The sequence below is a fragment of the Aegilops tauschii genome, chromosome 6 (genome assembly GCF_002575655.3).
Source record: "Aegilops tauschii subsp. strangulata cultivar AL8/78 chromosome 6, Aet v6.0, whole genome shotgun sequence".
In the NCBI taxonomy this organism is placed as follows: domain Eukaryota; kingdom Viridiplantae; phylum Streptophyta; class Magnoliopsida; order Poales; family Poaceae; genus Aegilops; species Aegilops tauschii.
Window position 1 is genome coordinate 258046121 of NC_053040.3, and position 10206 is coordinate 258056326.

Here is a 10206-nt window from a genome sequence, read left to right on the forward strand (position 1 = left end):
AGGGAAACGTGTTCCCCTTGTGGGCCAAATGTAATAACTGCCTCTTTTCGCCTTGTATTTTCTTCTACGGGCAACATGGAACAACATGATATCCGTGCTAAAATTTAAACTTATTCAGGGTTCGGTTGGCCTTTTTATACACTAATTGAGTTTCCTAGGCATTTAATGTCCATAATTCAAATCTGAACTACAAATACATGCTCCAGTTCACGAAAATGGCTAGAAAAATTATACATGTGTCCTTGGGTGCATGTTTTGGTCCCATGCCAGATAAGGGAATGAATTACAACCGTACCAGTGTCATTGCTCGTCATCAAACATTTCGAATCTCAGTTTTTGAGTCCCAATAAATCCTAAACTCACCCGAAAGTCATCAAAGGTGGCATGGTGTCACGTTATGGCACATATATGTCATGGTAAAAACATTGTCCAATTTGGGCCAAGCGTTATTACAAACCCCTTACGAAAAATGGAGCTTCTCTCAAAGAAGCCTTGTGGTTCTGATAGATACTAGTAACCATGCACGTGCAACGCACGTGTTCACCAACAAATATAAACTTGACCATGTTGAAAGGACTGGAAATTTAAATTTACAGTTGAACATACGAATTTTAACATTCCTTTCAAAAACAAAAAAATACATGTGGGAATGCCTACTGCATATATGGTTCATAGACAGCTTGTGGAGGTCTCAAAAGAAATTCAACATTACAAATTGTAGGTTCCTCGTAGAGAAAGATCACATATACTCAAGAGCCATCTAATGTGAAAATCAATGATGTTACATCTGCTTTCAACGTACTATAGATGCAATCCACCAAATAGGACTACCCAATAGATTGCAAACAGGGCAGTCATGTCTGGCAATGACCTCAGTATCTTTGTTATTGCTGTCGGTGGCCACAACACAATAGCTGGTGGAGTTTCTGTCTCCCATGCGCCACACGATCTTTGGTGGTCCCACCCTAAGCTAAGCTCGCCCGAAATCACAATTTTGGTGGAGAACATTGTTGTATCATCACTAATGTCTGAATTAGAATTTAGGATAACCGTCTTGCAAACAGAATAATCGGCTTCTCTGTTTCCATAAAAAAAAGTAAACACAATCCATCATTGTGTAACTGCAACTACCAACACAAGGCCATAATGGATCGGATTCCATCATGGTGACAGACGCAATTTAACCAAACAAAAAAATTACGTGGGGAGGAACTGGAAAGTATAAAAGTGCATGGCTAATAATCCATACTTCTGATCAAACTGCACGAACCCGCACTGTTTCCCAACTACAATCTTCACAACAGGGAGAAGGTTTGCTTAAGATTATTTTCACTAACATTTGGGTCAAGCCAACCGATAAATACCTAATGACAATTAAACAACAATAATAAAAGAAAAGTTGTAACGATGTACATTGCATAAGTTACAGTCAATGCATCTGTACTCACAGTTGTGTTTGTTCAAATCTCCATCTGATCGAGAGGATGAACCAGTAGACCCAAAAGTATGTAAGCCAACAATTTTCTAGTAAACAGAAATAAATAGTCACATCTACACAATCAACATTAAATGATTCCTGTAGAATTTTTTAGCCAAAAGAACATTGATAATAGCAATTCACATGTTCTCAAATTTTTTGACCAATCATTAATATTCTCAAAAATATGAAGCTATCTCACTTGTCACCCATACAAACCCATTTTCCAAAAAGGTAGTGCATAAAAGCAGCAAGGAATGAATGCAGAGCAAAAACAGTTTTGTACATAAATACTGCGAAGTGTGAACTTCTGAATGAATCTCCCTCCCAAACAAATCAAGAAGGGAAACAAGTCCAGATGCGTGATAAAGCACAAATCCATAGCCCTTTGATCTACCAGTGTTAGCATCAATAACAACTTTTGTATCTTTGACAGAGGAGTACCTGCTGGAGAAAGTCTCCAGCAATGCAGCATCATTGACATCAGAGGCAAGATCGCCTACAAATATGGAATTATCTGAAGCAATGTCTGACTCCGAACTCATATCCCCCATGCTAAATGATGCCCAGCTTATCCTAAAAAGTTGATCAGTACTTGGCATTATATGCCCAGCAAAAACATCAACTACCTTTTCAGTTGCAGCATGACTGTAGAACTCTACAAATCCGTATCCTTCTGATTATCTTTGCTTATTACAAATAAACTTGATCGCGTCAACCTACATCATATTCATACATACATATTAGTACAAGTTTGACCTTGGATAATATAAGAACTGTAAATTGCATAAGAAGACACATTGCAATGCAGTCAGCACACATTTATATTCCTCCACGACAGTTCAAAATTCCAATTTTCAAGAAAATTTCAGTTGCAACAACTACAGAATGCAACTGAGAATTTACAAGACGTGCTAGGAAAATAATGATTATTAGCCAGTATGCATGCTAACCATATGGACTCATAATTGTCAAAAAAAAACATGCAGACTCATCTCATGTGTGATGACGCTTCAGTGGTTCTCTAGAAATAGAAAAAAATAGTTTTTAAACCTCAGACACAAAGAGAAACATACGGACTCATCTCATGTTTATTTATTTATTTGCTAATACAGGGGTGTAGCTCCATGCAGGTGTTTCTCAAGTTACAAAAAACTGTACAACATATAATGTCTGACAGCCTTCCATGTGTTGCTCTGCAGACTTGGATAGTAGAAATTGCTAGGACAATCAAAATATCAAAGGGTCCCTACAAGTACTAAAGTAAACCTCATGGTTGCCCTTGCCTTGTTTCAGAAAGGGCTAGCAAATAAAAGCCTAACTATATAACTGAAAGGTCTAAGCCCACATGTCCTACGGCTGAATTTAAATCATTCCAAGTAAGAAGAAATTATGCTGAAAATGGAAGGACGCTGATAACAAATAGCTAGCAATACATAGATATTGTGGTTACCTTGGAAATGTGCACCCCAAGCTTGTATGAGCTCCAGAACACTTGATACAAATGAACACACCAAACATTAATGATCTACAAAGACCACATCACAACATTTGAAGATTGTGAATAATGTGAAACACTCGGTGTCAGATACCGTGTTGGTCAGAAGTTTCATAAGATAATAAGAAATACACATAGTGCTCTAAATTAACTCTGTCGCCATCGACCCAGCAAGGCTGAGAAAGTAGCTCCCACACCCCAGCGCCTTCCCTACCATCATGGAAGCGGCATCGACGGTGGCGGCAGAGGTGCGATGAACATAACTTGTCATTATCAATTCAGAGAAGCGGATAAAAGATTGCAACCAAACAACTAAGCACACGTTGCAAACCAAACAACTAAGCACACGTTGCTAGATGATATAACCAACTAAAAAGCAAAGAGAAGCTGAAGTTGAGGGTAGAACAAAGCATCTATATATACCTGTATCACTGATAAATAAAATCAAAATAAAGATGGTGCAGTAGTTTTTCAGACTCGATGATATGGACATGTTACTCACATTTTTGGACACCTTTTGTACAAGGTCACTGTATCTCGGATTTTCCGATCCATCTCGAAATAAAAAAAATGCATCCCACAGGGTAAGGCAACAAGCTTATTGCAGATTTGAAAACATCAACTGAACATCCCTTTATCCCATCAGGCCCATTGTAGCTTGTATGAAGCTTCCCATGATACGAAACACCCAACCACGGGTTTCTCAACAGTCTGACCAGTTCCGAAATAACACCATGGAGCTGTATATCAGTGCTTGCAGAGTCCGGTTGTACTGAATGCAAGTTTTCTGGAGCAGCGACTGAGAGACCAGAAAAGTTTGAGCAATACCCAGTGGTTCTAAACCTGTGCCACGGATATTCAGGATGTCATAAGCTGGATGGATCAAACATAAATATAATTCTTGGCACTCAAAATATGTGGTGCTACACCGAAATCACTCACCATGATCTCTGGACTGAATTCAGAGTAGCGGAGCGCAATGTAGTTTAGCGACTAGGTGGATGTGCCACGTCGCTCCCATGCTATGCCTGAAGGCTCGTCAAATCAATGTTGTAAAAGATTGGATCTCGTCACCAAATCACCGTGGTCTCCAACGACAATGCTAGAAGAGAGATTGAAAAAGCACAGTAACACGCATTGTCTTCCTTGCAGAAGTGTCATCAAATACCTAGCGTACAACCAGCCGTGCATACTCACCTGGTGGAGAGGAAGTAGGGCCTTGATGGGGATGTAGCGCGCCAGGCCTTCTTCTTCCTCCTCATGTGGAGGCACGGGGGCCGGCGCCGCCTTTGCCGTCGCCCGGATCCAGGCCCAGTAGGCCGAGCACCCGGTCGGCAAGGCTGCGGCGAATCAGGGCCGAAGTGGGCGACACTGCGTGGGAGTCCGCATGAAGGGGCAACTACTCCTCATGCATCCGCGACGGGCGGTGGGCTCCGAGGCGTCGGGCGGTGGGCTCCGAGGCGATGTAGTGGAGGGGGAGGCCGCTGGCGACCGAGGTGAGGTGTGAGTGGCAGGTAAGATGGGGGACGCGGTGGGAGGCGGCGGCGCTCCATGGGAGAGAGGAACAGGATGCGGGGTTTCACCCGATTGAGCGTGATGTACGGGGGTTATGGGTGGGCGAAGGGCACGAGCGTGGGGCGCACACGGATGGCAGAGTTTTCGTCCGCCCTCGTGAAGTTCTCTCGTTTAATAGTAGTGTAGAAACGTGTTCCCCTTGTGGGGGAAACATAATCACTGCATCTTTTCGCCTTGTATTTTCTTCCACGGGCAACATGGAACCACAGGATATCCGTGCTGAAATTTAAACTTATTCAGGGTTCGTTTGGCCTGTTTATACACTAATTGAGTTTCCTAGGCATTTAATGTCCATAATTCAAATCTAAACTACAAATACATGCTCCAGTTCACCAAAACGGCTAGAAAAATTATATATGTGTCCTTGGGTGCATGTTTAGGTCCCATGCCAAGAATGGGAATGAATTACAACCGTACCGGTGTCATGGCTCGTCCTCAAACATTTCGAATCTTGGTTTTTAACTCCCCAGAAATCCCAAACTCACCAGAAAGTCATGAAAGGTGGCATGGTGTCACCTCATGGCACATATATGTCGTGGTAAAAGCATTGTCCAATTTGGGCCAAGCTTTATTACAAACCTCTTACAAAAATAGGAGCTTCTCTCAAAGTAGCCTCTTGGTTCCGATAAGGAAACGTGTCCCCCTTGTGGGAGAAACGCAATCACTGCCTCTTTTCGCCTTGTATTTTCTTCTACGGGCAACATGGAACGACAGGATATCCGTGCTGAAATTTAAACTTATTCAGGGTTTGGTTGGCCTTTTTATACACTAATTGAGTTTCCTAGGCATTTAATGTCCATAATTCAAATCTGAACTACAAGTACATGGTCCAGTTCACCAAAATGGCTAGAAAATATATACATGTGTCCTTGGGTGCATGTTTAGGTCCCATGCCAGATAAGGGAATGAATTACAACCGTACCAGTGTCATGGCTCGTCGTCAAACATTTCGAATCTCAGTTTTTGAGTCCCAATAAATCCTAAACTCACCCGAAAGTCATCAAAGGTGGCATGGTGTCACGTCATGGCACATATATGTCGTGGTAAAAACATTGTCCGATTTGGGCCAAGCTTTATTACAAACCTCTTACAAAAACTGGAGCATCTCTCAAAGAAGCCTCGTGGTTCTGATAGGGAAACGTGTTCCCCTTGTCGGCGAAATGTATCACTGCCTCTTTTCGCCTTGTATTTTCTTCCACGGGCAACATGGAACGACAGGATATCCGTTCTGAAATTTAAACTTATTCAGGGTTCGATTGGCCTTTTTATACACTAATTGAGTTTCCTAGGCATTTAATGTCCATAATTCAAATCTGAACTACAAATACATGCTCCAGTTCACCAAAACGGCTAGAAAAATTATATGTGTCTTTGGGTGCATGTTTAGGTCCCATGCCAAGAATGGGAATGAATTACAACCGTACCGGTGTCATGGCTCGTCCTCAAACATTTCGAATCTTGGTTTTTAACTCCCCATAAATTCTAAACTCATCAGAAAGTCATCAAAGGTGGCATGGTGTCACCTCATGGCACATATATGTCGTGGTAAAAGCATTGTCCAATTTGGGCCAAACTTTATTACAAACCTCTTACAAAAACTGGAGCTTCTCTCAAAGTAGCCTCTTGGTTCCGATAAGGAAACGTGTCCCCCTTGTGGGCGAAACGCAATCACTGCCTCTTTTCGCCTTGTATTTTCTTCTACGGGCAACATGGAACGACAGGATATCCGTGCTGAAATTTAAACTTATTCAGGGTTTGGTTGGCCTTTTTATACACTAATTGAGTTTCCTAGGCATTTAATGTCCATAATTCAAATCTGAACTACAAGTACATGGTCCAGTTCACCAAAATGGCTAGAAAATATATACATGTGTCCTTGGGTGCATGTTTAGGTCCCATGCCAGATAAGGGAATGAATTACAACCGTAGCAGTGTCATGGCTCGTCGTCAAACATTTTGAATCTCAGTTTTTGAGTCCCAATAAATCCTAAACTCACCCGAAAGTCATCAAAGGTGGCATGGTGTCACGTCATGGCACATATATGTCGTGGTAAAAACATTGTCCAATTTGGGCCAAGCTTTATTACAAACCTCTTACAAAAACTGGAGCATCTCTCAAAGAAGCCTCGTGGTTCTGATAGGGAAACGTGTTCCCCTTGTCGGCGAAATGTAATCACTGCCTCTTTTCGCCTTGTATTTTCTTCCACGGGCAACATGGAACGACAGGATATCCGTGCTGACTTTTAAACTTATTCAGGGTTCGATTGGCCTTTTTATACACTAATTGAGTTTCCTAGGCATTTAATGTCCATAATTCAAATCTGAACTACAAATACATGCTCCAGTTCACGAAAACGGCTAGAAAAATTATATGTTTCCTTGGGTGCATGTTTAGGTCCCATGCCAAGAATGGGAATGAATTACAACCGTACCGGTGTCATGGCTCGTCCTCAAACATTTCGAATCTTGGTTTTTAACTCCCCATAAATCCTAAACTCATCAGAAATTCATCAAAGGTGGCATGGTGTCACCTCATCGCACATATATGTCGTGGTAAAAGCATTGGCCAATTTGGGCCAAGCTTTATTACAAACCTCTTACGAAAAATGGAGCTTCTCTCAAAGTAGCCTCTTGGTTCCGATAAGGAAACGTGTCCCCCTTGTGGGCGAAACGCAATCACTGCCTCTTTTCGCCTTGTATTTTATTCTACGGGCAACATGGAACGACAGGATGTCCGTGCTAAAATTTAAACTTATTCAGGGTTTGGTTGGCCTTTTTATACACTAATTGAGTTTCCGAGGCATTTAATGTCCATAATTCAAATCTGAACTACAAGTACATGGTCCAGTTCACCAAAATGGCTAGAAAATATATAGATGTGTCCTTGGGTGCATGTTTAGGTCCCATGCCAGATAAGGAAATGAATTACAACCGTAGCAGTGTCATGGCTCGTCGTCAAACATTTCGAATCTCAGTTTTTGAGTCCCAATAAATCCTAAACTCACCCGAAAGTCATCAAAGGTGGCATGGTGTCACGTCATGGCACATATATGTCGTGGTAAAAACATTGTCCAATTTGGGCCAAGCTTTATTACAAACCTCTTACAAAAACTGGAGCATCTCTCAAAGAAGCCTCGTGGTTCTGATAGGGAAACGTGTTCCCCTTGTGGGCGAAATGTAATCACTGCCTCTTTTCGCCTTGTATTTTCTTCCACGAGCAACATGGAACGACAGGATATCCGTGCTGAAAATTAAATTTATTCAGGGTTCGATTGACCTTTTTATACACTAATTGAGTTTCCTAGGCATTTAATGTCCATAATTCAAATCTGAACTACAAATACATGCTCCAGTTCACCAAAACGGCTAGAAAAATTATATGTGTCCTTGGGTGCATGTTTAGGTCCCATGCCAAGAATGGGAATGAATTACAACCGTACCGGTGTCATGGCTCGTCCTCAAACATTTCGAATCTTGGTTTTTAACTCCCCATAAATCCTAGACTCATCAGAAAGTCATCAAAGGTGGCATGGTGTCACCTCATCGCACATATATGTCGTGGTAAAAGCATTGGCCAATTTGGGCCAAGCTTTATTACAAACCTCTTACGAAAAATGGAGCTTCTCTCAAAGTAGCCTCTTGGTTCCGATAAGGAAACGTGTCCCCCTTGTGGGCGAAACGCAATCACTGCCTCTTTTCGCCTTGTATTTTATTCTACGGGCAACATGGAACGACAGGATGTCCGTGCTAAAATTTAAACTTATTCAGGGTTTGGTTGGCCTTTTTATACACTAATTGAGTTTCCGAGGCATTTAATGTCCATAATTCAAATCTGAACCACAAGTACATGCTCCAGTTCACCAAAATGGCTTGAAAAATTATACATGTGTCCTTGGGTGCATGTTTAGGTCCCATGCCAGATAAGGGAATGAATTACAACTGTACCAGTGTCATGGCTCGTTGTCAAATATTTTGAATCTCAGTTTTTGAGTCCCAATAAATCCTAAACTCACCCGAAAGTCATCAAAGGTGGCATGGTGTCACGTCATGGCACATATATGTCATGGTAAAAACATTGTCCAATTTGGGCCAAGCTTTATTACAAACCTCTTAAAAACTGGAGATTCTCTCAAAGAAGCCTCGTGGTTCCAATGGCGAAACGTAATCACTGCCTCTTTTCACCTTGTATTTTCTTCTACGGGCAACATGGAACGACAGGATATCTGTGCTGAAATGTAAACTTATTCAGGATTCGTTTGGCCTTTTTATGCACTAATTGAGTTTCCTAGGCATTTAATGTCCATAATTCAAATCTGAACAACAAATACATGCTCCAGTTCACCAAAATGGCTAGAAAAACATTATACATGTGTCCTTGGGTGCATGTTTAGGTCTCATGCCAGGAATGGGAACGAATTACAACCGTACCGGTGTCCTGGCTCATCCTCAAACATTTCGAATTTCGGTTTTTAAGTCCCCGTAAATCCTAAACAAACCAGAAAGTCATCAAAGGTGGCATGGTTTCACGTCATGGCACATATATGTCATGGTAAAAACATTGTCCAATTTGGGCCAAGATTTATTACAAACCTCTTACGAAAAATGGAGCTTCTCTCAAAGAAGCCTCGTGGTTCTGATAGGGAAACGTGTTCCCCTTGTGGGCGACATGCAATAACTGCCTCTTTTCGCCTTGTATTTTCTTCTACGGGCAACATGGAACGACATGATACCCGTGCTGAAATTTAAACTTATTCAGGGTTCGGTTGGCCTTTTTATACACTAATTGAGTTTCCTGGGCTTTTAATGTCCATAATTCAAATCTGAACTACAAATAGATGCTCCAGTTCACCAAAATGGCTAGAAAAATTATACATGTGTCCTTGGGTGCATGTTTAGGTCCCATGCCAGATAAGGGAATGAATTACAACCGTACCAGTGTCATTGCTCGTCATCAAACATTTTGAATCTCAGTTTTTGAGTCCCAATAAATCCTAAACTCACCCGAAAGTCATCAAAGGTGGCATGGTGTCACGTCATGGCAAATATATGTCATGGTAAAAACATTGTCCAATTTGGGCCAAGCTTTATTACAAACCCCTTACGAAAAATGGAGCTTCTCTCAAAGAAGCCTTGTGGTTCTGATAGGTAAACGTGTTCCCCTTGTGGGGGAAACGTAATCACTGCCTCTTTTCGCCTTGTATTTTCTTCCACGGGCAACATGGAACCATAGGATATCCGTGCTGAAATTTAAACTTATTCAGGGTTCGTTTGGCCTTTTTATACACTAATTGAGTTTCCTAGGCATTTAATGTCCATAATTCAAATCTGAACTACAAATACATGCTCCAGTTCACCAAAATGGCTAGAAAATTATACATGTGTCCTTTGGTGCATGTTTAGGTCCCATGCTAGGAATGGGAATGAATTACAACCGTACCGGTGTCATGGCTCGTCTTCAAACATTTCGAATCTCGGGTTTTAAGTCCCCATAAATCCTAAACACACAGTAAGTCATCAAAGGTGGCATGGTGTCACGTCATGGCACATATATATCATGGTAAAAACATTGTCCAATTTGGGCCAAGCTTACTACAAACCTCTTACAAAAACTTGAGCTTCTCTCAAAGAAGCCTCGTGGTTCCGATAGGGAAACGTG

The 10206-nt window shown here is 41.6% G+C and overlaps 1 long non-coding RNA gene across 1 annotated transcript; it reads right to left on the reverse strand.

The window, feature by feature from the left end:
* Window positions 1-609: 609 nt before the first annotated feature.
* LOC141025360 (uncharacterized) lies at window positions 610-2987 on the reverse strand. Its single transcript, XR_012186838.1, has 2 exons — window positions 2931-2987; window positions 610-2196 (listed from the first exon to the last, which is right to left on the reverse strand). It is a non-coding gene; the product is annotated as an uncharacterized lncRNA (long non-coding RNA).
* Between the last annotated feature and the right edge of the window lie 7219 nt (window positions 2988-10206).